The sequence below is a fragment of the Hypanus sabinus genome, chromosome 19 (assembly GCF_030144855.1).
Source record: "Hypanus sabinus isolate sHypSab1 chromosome 19, sHypSab1.hap1, whole genome shotgun sequence".
NCBI lineage: Eukaryota > Metazoa > Chordata > Chondrichthyes > Myliobatiformes > Dasyatidae > Hypanus > Hypanus sabinus.
This window is the reverse complement of record NC_082724.1, coordinates 65315736-65330797: the sequence shown is the minus strand read 5'-3', so window position 1 is coordinate 65330797 and position 15062 is coordinate 65315736.

Genomic DNA, 15062 nt, shown 5'->3' with positions numbered 1-15062 from the left:
AAATGTGCACAATGGTGAGGAGGGCTTTAGCGTGATGGACGAACCATTTCCACTATTTTTAATAGCATTTCCTGTACACGGGCATTGGTGTTTTCATGCCAGGGCATGATGCAATCAGTCAATATACTCTGCATCATACAGCTATAGGAATCTGTTAACGTTTTAGATGACATGCTGAATCTTCACAAACTTCTAAGAAAGTAAAGGCGCTGCCATGCTTTCTTCACAATTACATGCTGGGTCTTCGACAGATCCTCTGACACAATAACACCTGTGATCCTCCCTATGAGGACTGGCTCATGGACCTCCGGATTCCTCCTTCTGAAGTCAATTCTCTTTTCGTTTGTCCTGCTGACTTTGAGTTGCAACGTGATTGTTAAAAAGTCTCTATTACCTGCAGGAGAGATATCATTAAGATCGAAAGAGTGCAGGCAAAATTTACAAGAATGTTGCAGGGACTTGAAGACCTGAGTTACAGGGAGAGATTGAATTTGTTAGGACTTTATTCCCGTGAGCATAGGAGAATCAGGAGATTTGACAAACATATACAAAATTAGGAGGAGTATAAAGTGGAGGTTGATAGGTTCTTGATTATGATTATGGAGCTTAATGTAAAGAACCCTTAGGAAACAGTGATCATAATATTATAGAATTCACCTTGCAATTTGAGAGGGGGAAGTTAAAGTCAGATGTATCAGTATTACCATAAGACGTAGAAGAAGAATTAGGCTATCTGGCCCTTCGAGGCTGATGCTTTTTTTTTCTCCTCCTCAACCCCAGTTCCTGGTCTTCTCCCCATAACCCTTGATGCCATGTCCAATTAAAAGCCTATCAATCTCTGCCTTAAATACACCCAACGACCTGGCCTTCAGAGTTGCATGTGGCAACAAATTCCACAAATTTGCCACCCTTTGGCTAAAGGAATTTCTCCATATCTCTGTTTTGAAAGGTCGCCCCTCTATTCTGAGGCTGTATCCTCTTGTCCTAGACTCTCCCACAATAGGAAAAATCCTTTCCACATCTTCTCTGTCTAGGCCTTTCAACCTTTGAAAGGTTTCAATGAGATTCAATGACTCCATTCCCCACCCCCACCCCCAACATCCTTCTGAATTCCAGCGAATACAGACCCAGAGCCATCAAAGTTCCTTGTATGATAACTCTTTCATTCCTGGAATCATCCTTGTGAACCTCCCCCGGACCCTCTCCAATGCCAGCACATCTTTTCTAAGATAAGGGGCCCAAAACTGTTCACAATAATCAAGGTGAGGCCTCATCAGTGCCTTACACACCTTAGCATCACATCCTTGCTGTTATATTCTAGACCTCTTGAAATTAATGCTAACATGGCATTTGCCTCCCTCACCACCAACTCAACCTGCAAGTTAACCTCCAGGGTGTTCTGCACAAGGACTCCCAAGACCCTCTGCATCTTAGATTCCTGGATTTTCACCTCATTTAGAAAATAATCCACATATTTATTTCTACTACCAAAGTGTGTGACCATGCATTTTCTGACATTGTATTTCATTTGCCACTTTCTTATCCATTCTCCTAATCTGTCCAAGGCCTTCTGCAGCCTACCTGTTTCCTCAACACTACCTGCTGATAGAGAGGGAGGAGAAAGGGGAGGAGGGGTGGCATTACTGGTCAGAGATACTATTACAGCTACAGAAAGGGTGGGTAATGTAGCAGGATCCTCTTTTGAGTCAGTATGGGTAGAAGTCAGGAACAGGAAGGGAGCAGTTACTCTATTGGGAGTATTCTATAGGCCCCCTGGTAGCAGCAGGGATACCGAGGAGCTGATTGGGAGGCAGATTTTGGAAAGGAGCAAAAATAACAGGGTTGTTATCATGGGTTACTTTAACTTCCCTAATATTCATTGGCACCTGATTAGTCCCAATGGTTTAGACGGGGCATAGTTTGTTAAGTGCGTCCAGGACAGATTCCTGTCACAGTATGTTGACTGGCCGACTAAGGGGAATGCCATACTAGATCTAGTATTAGGTAACAAACCAGGTCAGGTCACAGGTCTCTCAGTGGTTGAGCATCTGGGGGACAGTGACCACCGCTCCCTGGCCTTTAACATTGTAATGGAAAAGGATAGAATCAGAGAGGACATGAAAATTTTTAACTGGGGAAGGGAAAATTATGAGGCTATAAGGCTAGAACTTACGGGTGTGAATTGGGATGATGTTTTTGCAGGGAAATGTACTATGGACATGTGGTCAATGTTTAGGGATCTCTTGCAGGATGTTAGGGATAAATTTGTCCCGGTGAGGAAGACAAAGAATGGTGTGGTGAAGGAACCATGGGTGACAAGTGAGGTGGAGAATCTAGACAGATGGAACTAGGCAGCATACGTAAGGTTTAGGAAGCAAGGATCAGATGAGTCTATTGAGTAATATAGGGTAGCAAGAAAGGAGCTTAAGAAGGCTGAGGAGAGCAAGAAGGGGGCATGAGATGGCCTTGGCAAGTAGGGTAAAGGAAAACCCAAAGGCATTATTCAATTATGTGAAGAACAAAAGGTTGACTGGAGTGAAGATAGGACCAATTAGAGATAAGGGTGGGATGATGTGTTTGGAGGCTTTGGAAGTGAGCGAGGTCCTCAATGAATACTTCTCTTCGGTATTCACCAATGAGAGGGAACTTGATGACGGTGAGGACAATATGAGTGAGGTTGATGTTCTGGAGCATGTTGATATTAAGGGAGAAGAGATGCTGGAGTTGTTAAAATACATTAGGACTGATAAGTCTCCGGGGCCTGATGGCATATTCCCCAGGCTGCTCCACGAGGCGAGGGAAGATCAGCCGTGACGAAATGGCGGAGCAGGTTTAAAAGGCCAAATGGCTTAATTCTACTTATATATCTTGCAGTCTTATGATTAGTCAGGGGTTCAAAGTCTTCTGGGGAGGAGGGAGGAGAATGGGGTTGAGAGAGATTATAGATCACCCATGATTGAGTGGCAGAGCTGATTTAACGGCCCAAATGGCCTAATTCTGCTCCTATGTCTTACGGTATTGATAAGTTAAATGCAAACAGGCTTTTTCTACTGAGGTTGTGTGAGACCTATCTAGAGGTCATGGGTTAAGAATATAAGGCAAAATATTTAAGGGGGAGACAAGGGGGAGCTTTTTCCACTCAGAAGGTGCTGAGAATGTGGAATGACCTGCCAGCCGAAGAGCTGTATGTGGGTTCGATTTCAACGTTAAAGAGAAGCTTAGATAAGTACATAGATGGGATGGGTATGGAGGGCTATGCTGCAAATGCAATTTGATGGGAGCAGGCAGATTAATACTTCAGTGTGGGCTAGTTGGGCTGAAGGGGCTGTTTCTGTGCTCTTTGACTCTTAGGTTGTGACAATTGCATCTCTTTCCTCTGACCCGGGTCTTTTGACCACCTTGAAGGGTTTTCTCCATCCTCCTGCTAAATTGTTGCCATGTCGAGGGAGTTCAAGAATAGCGTGGCTTATTTTTAGGAATCTGGTGACAGAGGCTCCATTGCATGACTACACAAGTCAGTGTAAGTAGAGACAGGTCGTTGGTGGAGTGGGCAGAAAATCTACATCAGTTTGTCTATCCTGCCAGTCAATTTAGAGATGTCTTAAGAGAAAGTGATTACCTTGCTTTTTAGGAATTATTTTCCATCTTAAGTAGTGGTTTACAGAACCATGTCAGAACTCTGTCAGTTGTGGTCATCCATGGGTACTGCGCCTCTGGTAGTCACCGGGAGTGACTTCTTCAGGGCATAAGCCAGGGCAGAGTTGATATGGAGATCCATCTGTTGCCCATGCAGTGGGACCCCCCTCTCCATGCTGATGACAGGTCCAAAGGAACGACGGAAGTCGATACGGTTTGGTGCCAGCAGCATTGCAGGAGTTGCCGTGCCGGTGCTGGGTACAGCAGTCAGCCACCTTTGGGACTCCGACTCCAGATTTTTCCTTGGGATTTACTCCCAAAGCCTTTCCACTGAGTGGGTATAGCAGCAAGGCAGCGGAGGTTTGAAATCGGAGTTTTCCCTCTCCTAGATGAGATGCCATGTGTGGTTAACGAGCCCCATCTGCCTGGAGCAGCTGGTTTTAAGGCGCCAGTAGTCCATCTTTTCCCCTTCTCCTGTCAGTGAGAACAGCTCCACTGGGCATAAGAACTATGCCACACATGAAGGCCAGGAGGTGGACTTAGTTGTCAGAGGCTGTTTGAGACGCACGCAAGAAGAGCATCTATTTAGCAGTGGGAGCTCGTCCCCACTACCGCCCCTCGGCTATGACTACCCTTGGAACAAAACCTCAGCATAATAACACAAGCCTGAAGGTGCACACTCAGTGTTTTAGGAACAGCTATTTCTCCAGCATCAGAGTTCTGAACCATCCATGAACAGTGCCTCACTATTTTGCTCTCGTTTTTCATTTTTAAAATATAATCTTAGTAATTTTTAATGTATTGTACTTAACTGCAACCACAAAATAACAAATTTCATGACTTATGGCAGTGATGATAAACCTGATTTGTAATTATTTAAGTAACATAAACTGGCTTCTGTTTCTATAAATAAAGATTTGGAACCAGAAAGAAGAACTGCACAGAAACAGGTCCTTCAGCTCATGATGTCTGTGCTGACCATGATGCCAATTTAAATGGATCCAATTAGTATCCCTCCATTCTCTGCCTTTTCATGTACTTGTATCAATGCCTCTTAGCTTGTTATTGTATCTGCTTCCACTACTGACCTCAGCAGCATATTCCTGGCACCTACCACTGTATGCAAAAAAATTCCTTCATGAATCTATATATAGTAATTTGAGGCCTAATTTTTGGGGTCAGTGAGACTAGCATTCAAGGCCTAGAGTTCAAACCCTTGTTCAGGGTCCTCATTCACATAATCTGTGAGTCATGGGTCAATATCAAAGCATGAAGACTGGAGGTCCATATGGTGCATTGGCCTTCATCAACCGTGGGATTGAATTTAAGAGCTGAGAGATAATGTTACAGCTGTATTGGACCATTGTCAGACCCCACTTGGAGTACTGTGCTCAGTTCTGGTCACCTCACTAGAGGAAGGATGTGGAATCTAAAGAAAGGGTTCAAAGGAGATTTACAAGGATGTTGCCTGGGTTGGGGAGCATATCTTTTCTCCTTGGAGTGAAGGAGGATGAGAGGTAACCTCATAGAGGTGTATAAGATGATGAGAGGCATTGATTGATAGTCAGAGGCTTTTTCCCAGGGCTGAAATGGCTAACACGAGAGGGCAGAGTTTTAAGCTGTTTTAAGCAGAGGAGATGTCAAGGGTGAGTCTTTTAGCAGAGAGTGGTGAATGCGTGGAATGGGCTGCCCACAATTGTGTTGAAGGCAGATACAATAGGGTCTTTTAAGAGTTACACGGAGCTTAGAAAAATAGAGGGCTATGGGTAACCCATATTTCTAGACTTTTTGTAACATACAGTATTCCCGTTTTTGCACATTAAAAAAAAATCTATTCAATATATGTAATTGATTTACTTGTTTATTTATTATTATGTTTTATTTTATTTATTATCATTATTTCTCTCTCTCTGCTAGATTATGTATCGCATTGAACTGCTGCTGCTAAGTTAACAAATTTCACATCACATGCCGGTGATAATAAACCTGATTCTGATTCTGAAGTACATGTTCGGCACAGCATTGTGGGCTGAAGGGCCTGTATTGTGCTGTTGGTTTTCTGTATTTCTAAAAGCTGTACATTATTGTATTCATGACTCTCAATATAGAAGTATTCTTTGTTAACCTGATATTCTTCCATTGTACCATTGGTTCAGCAGGATCAACATCATTCACAGATATGCAATTACATGTAGTAGGAATTTTCTGTAGAAATTGGCTCCTTAACCAAGTGGTATATTGACTTAGTGGAAAAAACAATGCATTGACATTTAGCACCCCTCATCTTGGTGGAGTGCTTTACAGCCAATAATAGACAGAGGGACTGCAAGTAAAATCAGTGAAACTGGAAGTCTTTTGCCAAAAACCTTTTTTTTCTGCAATTAAACACAGTTGCCAGCAGAGAACAGTAGAGAGCTATAAAGAGTAGATGCTGGACTGAGGGTAGACAGTTATCCTTTTTGGTTAATGTTCAAATCTGAAAATACGTGAAGGAGGTGAGACTATCTAAAAATGATTGTCATAGATGGAGAACAAAGGCAGTTGAATTTCTGACTAATGCTGATTCAGGTCATTTCTATCAGGATAGTTCTTGCAACTTCAGTTCTACGTAATCTATTCTCTACCTATTCATAATCATCTTTAAATTGAGTGACTAGTTGGTGATTCCAGAGGGATGTTAAGAACCATATTACTATGGATCTGATGTTACTCACAGATGAGTTCAGATAAGCATCTAGAGAACATTAATGAACCAATGTTTCTTAAAAACATAAACGAGAAAATCTGCAGATGCTGGTAGGTTATAGGCGAATCTGGGAGAGGGGAAGGGGTGAAGTAAAGAGCTGGGAAGTTGATCAATGAAAGAGATAAAGGGCTAGAAAGTGGAATCATAGGAGAGGACAGAAGATCATGGAAGAAAAGGAAGCGGGAGGAGTAATGGAGTGAAATGATGTCAGGTAAGGTGATAAGGCGAGAGAGGAAAACTGGAATGAGGAATGGTGAAGAGGGTGTGCAATTACTGGAAACTTGAGGAATTGATGCTCATCAGGTTGGAGGCTACCCAGATAGAATAAAAGGTGCTCCTCCAACCTGAGTGTGGCCTTATCGCAGCAGAAGAGGAGGCCATGGGCTGACATGTTAGAATGGGAATGGGAAGTGGAATTAAACAGTATATAACCCCGACAGACTCACAGGTGAAGTATTGCCTCATCTGGAAAGATTGTTTGAGGCCATGAATGGTTGTGAGGGAGGAGGCGTAGGGGTAGGTGTGGCACTTGTTCTGCTTGCAAGGATAGGTACCAGGAGGGAGATCAGTGGGGAGGGAAAAGTGGAGAAGGGCATTACATGTGTAAAGCGGAAAATTGGGGTGGGAGAGGGAAAAGTGCTTGGTGGTAGCATCCCACTGGTGATGGTAGAAGTTACAGAGAATTATGTGCTGGACGTGGAGGCTGGTGGGGTGGTAGGTGTAGACAAGAGGAAGCTATCCCTGATGTGGCAGCGGGAGGATGGGGTGAGGACAGACATGCATGAAATGGAAGTGATGTGGTTGAGGGCAGTCTCGATGGTGGAGGAAGGGAAGCCCCTTTCTTTGAAGAAGGAGGACATCTCAGAAGTTCTGGAATGTAAAGCCTCATCCTGAAAGCAGAGACGGAGGAATTGAGAGAAGGGGATGGCATTTTTACAACTGATAGGTTTGGAAGAGGTACAGTCCAGGTAGCCGTGAGAGTCAATGGGTTTATAAAAGATATCAGGAGATAGACTGTCTCCAGAGATAGAGGCAAAGAGATCAAGAAAGGGGAAGGAGATGTCAGAAATGCACCAGGTAAATTTAAGGGCAGGGTGGAAGTTGGAAGCAAAATTAATGGTCAACAAGCTCCATATTGTTGCAGGAAACAGCAGCAAAGCAATCATCGATGTAGTGGAGTATTGCCAGAGTAGGCTTGGAAAATAGACCAACATAGCTGACAAAAAGACAGGCATAGCTGGGACCCATGTGATTACCCAAGGCTACAACTTTCGTTTGAAGGAAGTAAGAAGAGCCGAAGGAAAAATTATTGAGGAGGAGTACCAGTTCCGCTAGACAGAGGAGAGTGGTGGTGGAGGGGAACTGGTGGGTCTGTTGTGCAGAAAGAAGCAGAGAGCTTTATGGCCCTCCTGATGGGGGTTGATGGTGTGTAGGGACTGGAAATCCATGGTGAAAATGAGAGCATTGGGGCCATTGGGGCCAGTCATTGAAAAAATCAAGAGCAAGTGAAGTGTCATGGATGTAAGTAGGAAGGAACTGAACCATAGGGATAAAACAGAGTTGAAGTATGAAGATATGAATTCAATGGGGCAGGAATAGGTCTACCTAGACAGGCAGGTTTATGGATCTTGAATTGGAGGTAGAAATAGGAAATGCGGTTTGTGGTTTGTGGCAGAGGATGGAGATCCCCAGAGTTAATAAGGTCACTGATGGTGACAATGCTCCTTAACAGGATCCTGGTCGAGGGGTAAGTAAGAGGAGGTGTCTGAAGATTATTGCCTGGCCTTAGCAAGGTCAGTCCACCAGACTACCACACCAACCCCTTTTCTGCATGTTTTATGGTGAGGTTTGGATTAGAGTGGAAAGAGTGCACTCAGAGGAAGAGAGGTTAGAATTGGAGAGAGATATGTTAAAGTCAAGATGGTTGATGTCTCGTCAGAAGCTAGCAATAAAAAGATCCAGACCAGGCAGAAGACAGGAAAGGGTGTCTAGGAAGAAGAGGAGGGTTGAAGATGGGAGAAGGGTTGCCAAAAAGTTAGGCATGGAGACAGGGGCAAAGGAAGAAGAGCTCAGTGTCATGGTAGGCACAGGTGGACAAAGGTGAGGCCTTTACAGAGGACAGCACAGATTTTAAAAAACAAACTGGTTTTTTTTGTTATCAATATCTGGTTTTACTATTTCCCTTTTAAGAAACTCTTCTTTAAGACAATTATTCTGAGCATAAGCAGTATTTTTAGAATGGCAATAAAGAAAGCAGTCAATGTTTACATCATGACAGATTTAGGCCATTCAGGCCATCATTCAATCATGGTTGATTTATTATCCCTCTCAACTTAATTCTCCTGCATTTTCCCCGTAACCTTTGACACCCTGACAAATCAAGAACCTATCATCTTCCATTTTAAATATACTCAGTGATTTGGAGTCCACAGCCATCGATGACAGTGAATTCCACAGATTCACTACTACCTGTCTAAACAAATTCTTCCTCATCTCTGCCCTAAAGGTACGTCCTTGTATCTGCCTTCACCACCACCCCTTGCAGCACATTCCGTGCATCCATAACTTAATTTATAAAAACCTATTTCTGACATCCCCCTATATTTTTCTCCAAGTATTTTAAAGTTATCCCCTCTATTATTAATTTACTGTTGATAAAAGAATTCTGGGGATTTTCACCCAGGAATGAAGGTTCAAGTTTTTCTATGCATGATGATAGATCTAAAGTCTACAGTGTTGCTTGGCCCTGTCATTTGTAAAAGAATTTTAAAAATCTTTGGATGTGATTAATTTCTGTGATCTGAAAAAGATTATGGTCCATTTTGATACTGAGAAGGAGATGTACCAGATCTGTATCATCCTAAGTGGCTACTTTTCAATTTTTATTGATATCCTACACCTGTTCATTAATACCAATATCTAATCAGCCATTTATATGGCAGCAACTCAATGCACGAAAGCATGCAGACATAGTCAAGTTGATGTTCAGAGCAAGCATCAGAATGGGGAAGAATATGATTTTGACCATGGAACGATTGTTGGTGCTAAACGAGTGATCTGAGTATCTCAGAAACTGCTGATCTTCTGGGATTTTTATACACAACAGTCTCTAGAGTTTATAGAGAATGGTATGAGAAACAAAAAAAAAATCCAATGAGTGGCAGTTCTGTAGGCAAAAGCACCTTGTTAATGAGAGAGATCAAAGAAGAATGGCCAGACTGGTTCAAGCTGAAGGAAGACAACAGGTAAAGTAGCCACTGAGTGTATGTACATAATGTAAACCTAATGGCTGGCATGGATGCATTGAGCCGAAGAAACTGGTTCTTTGTTGTATAGCTCTACAATTCTATGGTACTGTTTTATCTCCATTCTGTTAATCCTTCATTGGTTGATGAAGAATGGGCATATTATCTCAAACTGAAGATAATGAAAGACATTTTCAGAAGGCTTTTGATAACGTTCGACACATGAGGCTGCTAAACAAGATAGAAGTCCATGGTATTACAGGTAAGATACAGTATGGATAGAAGATCAACTAGCAGAGACGGAGTGGGAGCAGGATGGAACCAAACATTACTTTTTTAAAAAACAAATACAGAGAGTGGTGGATGCATAGAATGCTTTACCAGGGGTTGAGGTATAGGCGGATGCATTATGGACATTTAAGAAACTCTTAGATGGATGGTAGGACAATGGAAGCCTATGTGGAGGAAGGGTTAGATTGATCTTAGAAGGCCCCCTGGTGTTCTGTATTCCATTAATGGCAGTGATGCTTCACTCCCTAATGAGCTCAACACTTCTTATGCATGTTTTGAAAGGAAGAATAACATTACACCTATATGAATCTTCATGACATCTGATGATCCCGTGATATCTGTCTTGGAGATCGACTTAAGAATATTTTCCATGAGGGTGAAAACCCTTGCAGGGCACGAGGGCCCAGTGGTGTACCTGTGCCTATCAACTGACTGAAGTGTTCAAGGACATTTTCAACTTCTCACTTCTGCGATCAGAGGTTCCCATCTGCTTCAAAAGTTCATTAGTCTTATTAGTGACCAAGAAAAGCAGGGAGAGCTGCCTTAATGACTATTGCTCCATAGCACTCACATCTACTGTGATGAAGTGTTTTGACAGGTTGGTCATGGCTGGAATCAACTCCTGACTCAGCAAGGAACTGGACCCACTACAATTTGCCAATCGCCATAATAGTTCTACAGCAGATGCAATCTTGTTGGTTCTCCACTTGGTTGTAGAGCACCTAGACTACAGCAAAACATACACTAGGCTGTTGTTTATTGATTACAGCTTGACATTCAATACCACAATTCTACCTCTGCTAATCAGCAAGCTTCTGGGCCTCTATACCTCCCTCTACAACAGGATCCTCACAGAGAGACCACAATTAGTGCAAATCAGTAATAACATCTCCTCACTGACAATCAACACAAGTGCATCTCAATGAGCATGCTTAGCTCACTGCTCAGTTCTCTCCACTCTCATGATTGTGTGGCTAGGCACAGCTCAAATGCCATCTATAAATTCACTGATGACACCACTATTGTTAGCAGAGTCTCAGAGAATGATAAGGAGATATTTAGGAGTAAGATACTGGCTGGTTGAGTGGTGCCACAATAACAACCTTCTACTCATTGTCAGCAAGACCAAGGAATGAACTGTAGACTTCAGGAGAGGGAAGTCAGGGGAATGTGCACCAATTCTCATTGGTGGGGGGGGAATCAATGGCGGAAAGGGTGAACAGCTTCAAGTTCCTGGGCGTCAACATCTCCAAGGACCATTCCTGGGCCCAACATATTAATCCAATTATGAAGAAAGCACTTCAGCAGCGATATCAGTGGCCAATCCGGACATTGGAAGTTTTGAGAAGCGGGGACGTCAATCAGGTCCATTGCCCATATCCAAAAGGCAGCACTGGGTCGCTACAGCTAAAAAGAGTTTTGACCAGTGGCTGATCAGCATTTGGGATTGATTAGCAAGATCAAATTAAAGGAAGGCAGTGGCAAGCTCAGCAGCTGTCGTCTGAGTGGACAGAGTCAGAGTGGTGATCTTCAGGCTTTAGTTCTTTGAGGCTTCAGTGAAGAGAGGTTTCAGTCAGTGAAAGCAAAAGGAAAAAAAGCTTTAGTATTTTCCCTTCCCTTTTATCATTTTCAATCTTTTTTTATTGATTTAAAAGAATAAGGATAAATACAAGTCAGAGGAGAGGCCTCTGAGGCTGAAGGCTGCAGGCTTGAAGTTTGGGGAACTCAGAGGCTGGAGCTAGGGGCAGACTAGGAACTGTACATCAACATGGAGTTGGGACTTATCCACCGACAAGCCGGGACTCATCTTTAACAGGACACTGACATGAAACAGGACAGTACACAAACACAGAGCCAGGGCTTATCCACCGACAAGCCAGGACTCATCTTTAACAGGACACTGACATGAAACAGGACAGTACATAAACACAGAGCCCGGACTTATCCACCAACAAGCCGGGACTCACCTATAACTCCACACCAAGGTGGGGCACAACCATCCATCGGGTAATGGCAGAACAGCCTGACCTACCCGACAGAGGCAAAGACAAGACAAGACAGATTCCCCCCACAGGGCAACAGCAGAACAGCCTGACTTACCCCACGGAGGCAAGGACAAGGCAAGACAGATCCCCCCTCATGGCAACAGCAGAACAGCCAGACTTACCCCATAGAGGCAAGGACAGGAAGAGACAAACATCAATGAATGACAGACAGTTCCACCTCTGCATCAGGGTAGCTCCGTGTAGCTGTTACAGCCGGCAGCCTTGGCTGGCTACAGAAGCAACCAGATTCCTACCTAGTTCAGAGTGGCTGACGGCCACCCAGCTGGCCCAGGAAACAGCTGAATCCATACCACAATGACCACTCCGACTACTACCAGCAAGGCTTCCAGAAGCCATGGTTCTCCAACACAGCCCCAAGGATGGCCAGAGTCCATTCTAACCTCCATCTATCTATCCAGCCCATGAATATCTTGACAAAACAACCCCCCCCCCCCCTGCCACAATACCAGGGCCACTTATATTCCCAGTTCCAATATGAGCCTCAGGTGTTTCTAGTTAAGTCCAACCACAGCAAGGGACCACTGGAAAACTCGGAGTCCTGAGTCAGCGGACCGGAGTACGGACTTCGGACTGAACCACCACAAAGAGGGGATTGTTAGGGTAACGGACAGGAGGTTCTGTGGATGAGAACGAGATTCCCAGATGGTATCTTGCCTCCAGGGTGCCAGGGCCTGGGATATTTCGGATCGAGTCCACTACATTCTTGAGTGGGAGAATGAACAGTCAGAATCTGTGGTCCATATAGATACCAATGACTTGGGAAGGACAAGTGACAAGATTCTGCATGTGGAGTTCAGGGAGTTAGGTGATAAGTTGAAGTGCTTGACCTCCAAGGTTGTGATCTCAAGATTGCTACCCATGCCATGTGCTAGTGAGGCCAAAACTAGGAAGATTATACAGTTTAGTACATGGCTTTAGTTGGTGTAAGAGTGAGGGCGTAAGAATTTTGGATCATTGGGCTCTCTTCCATGGATGGTGGGACCTGAACTGGATGGGGAATATAGTCCTAGCAGGAAGATGTGTTAATGCTGCATAGTGGGGTTTAGACTAGAATTGCAGGGGGATGGGAACCAGAGAGCCAGAACAGTTAGTGGGGAGGTTGGGGGTACAGATGTTGGGAAGACATCAGACAAAGTTAGGAATCAAAAGGTGAAACTAGTGTCCTGAGCTGCCTATATTTCAATGCAATAAGTATCGTAGGAAAGGAGGATTATAGTGCTGAAGATGAGATAGCTCGTTTACAAACAGAGGCAATGTGTCATCTGAAGAGGCTGCCGATTGGGCAAAATTGCAGTCAACAGGAGGACAAAATCAAAACTGGTGAATACAGAACAGAAGGTGTTATATTTGAATGCACACAGTAACTGGAATAAGGAAGATGAACTTGCAGCACAGTTGCAGCTTGGCAGGTATGACATTGTGGGCATCACTGGATCATGGCTGAAAGAAGATTATAGCTGCAAACTTAATGTCCAAGGATACACATTGTATCAAAAGGACAGGCAGGAAGGCAGGATGTTGCTCTGTTGGGTAAAAAATGAAATCAAATCATTAAAGAGGTGAGAAAGGGTCAAAGGGTGTTGAATCAGCGTGGGTAGAGCTAAGGAATTGTAAAGGTAGGAAGACCCTGATTGGAATTGTATACAGACCCCCAAACAGTAGTAAGGATGAGGCCTACAAATTACAATGGGAGATAGAAAGTGCATGACAAAAGAGCAATGCTACAATAGTCATCGCGGACTTCTATATGCAGGTACAGTGGCTAAGAAAATATTTACCCACCTTAGAAGTTTTCCCTTTTTATTTTTTTTTACAACATTGAATCTCAATGGATTTAATTTCGCTTTTTTGACACTGTTCAACAGGAAAAGACACTTTCGTGTCAAAGTGAACACAGATCTCTAAAATGTTATCTAAATTAATTTCTTTTTTTGAAATTTATTTTTTTATTTAAGTTCATCATCAATCAAACATTTCCATAAGATGTATTTCAGACATTGTACATATATATCATATAATCATATATGTCACAAATCTCCACAAAGTATTTATCTGGGGTATACACTTATAGAAAAGAGTGGAAAGAAAAACCAAACAAAAGGAAAGAACTATGTACAATTAGGGAGTGATCTTTTGTTTTACAACATATTCCTTGATTTGTGAGGATAAAATCAGGCCTATGAGGCATTATGTAGTTAACCCATTTTTCCCAGTATGAATCAAATTGTTCCAGCTTATGATTAACAGATGCTGTTATCTTCTCCATTTTGTAAATGTCCATTTTAATTTCCATCCATGTATTTAAAGTTGGGCTTTCCTGTGATAACCATTTCCTAGTAAGAGTCTTTTTACCAGCCACCAACAGTATATTCATTAAATATTTATCTCTTTTCAACCATTCTTGAGGTATATATCCAAAATATATGGTCTTACTCTCCAAGGGTATTTCACATTTAAAAATGTCTTGTAGCGCATTGTGTATCCCCCTCCAATAGTTTTTGATAACAGGGCAATCCCAAAAAATATGATAATGATTTGCATTTTGATTTCCACAATTTCTCCAGCAAACAGGGAAGTTACTATCATAATGGGATTTCTGAGAGGGTGTAATAAAATATCTTATCAAGTTTTTCTATCCAAACTCCCTCCATTTCTGTGAACTGGTACACTTCTATTGATACCTCTATATTGTTGTCCATTCTTCCTCAGATATAATTAACCCTCCTTCCTTATTCCATTTTGTTTTAAAGGTCCTGCTCTTCAGCCTCCTTCCTAACTCCCTGAACTTATTGTGCAGGACTCCTCCTCTCTCCAATACACAGGAATGCAAGAGGCTGTAGTAGGTTGTTGATAGCAAAGATGTCAAGGTTATGGACAGAAAGCAGGAGAATGGAAATGTGAGGGGGAAAATCAATCATGAAAGAATGGCAGAGGAGACTTGATGGGCAGAATGGCTTATAGTCTTATGTACATTTATATCCAAGACAAACTGAACAAGATAATGTCACTCAAGACTGATTTCTTCTACCTTCTTGTCTTGTTCAGAGAGAGCATATGTTCTTCACGAGGGCACCTGAT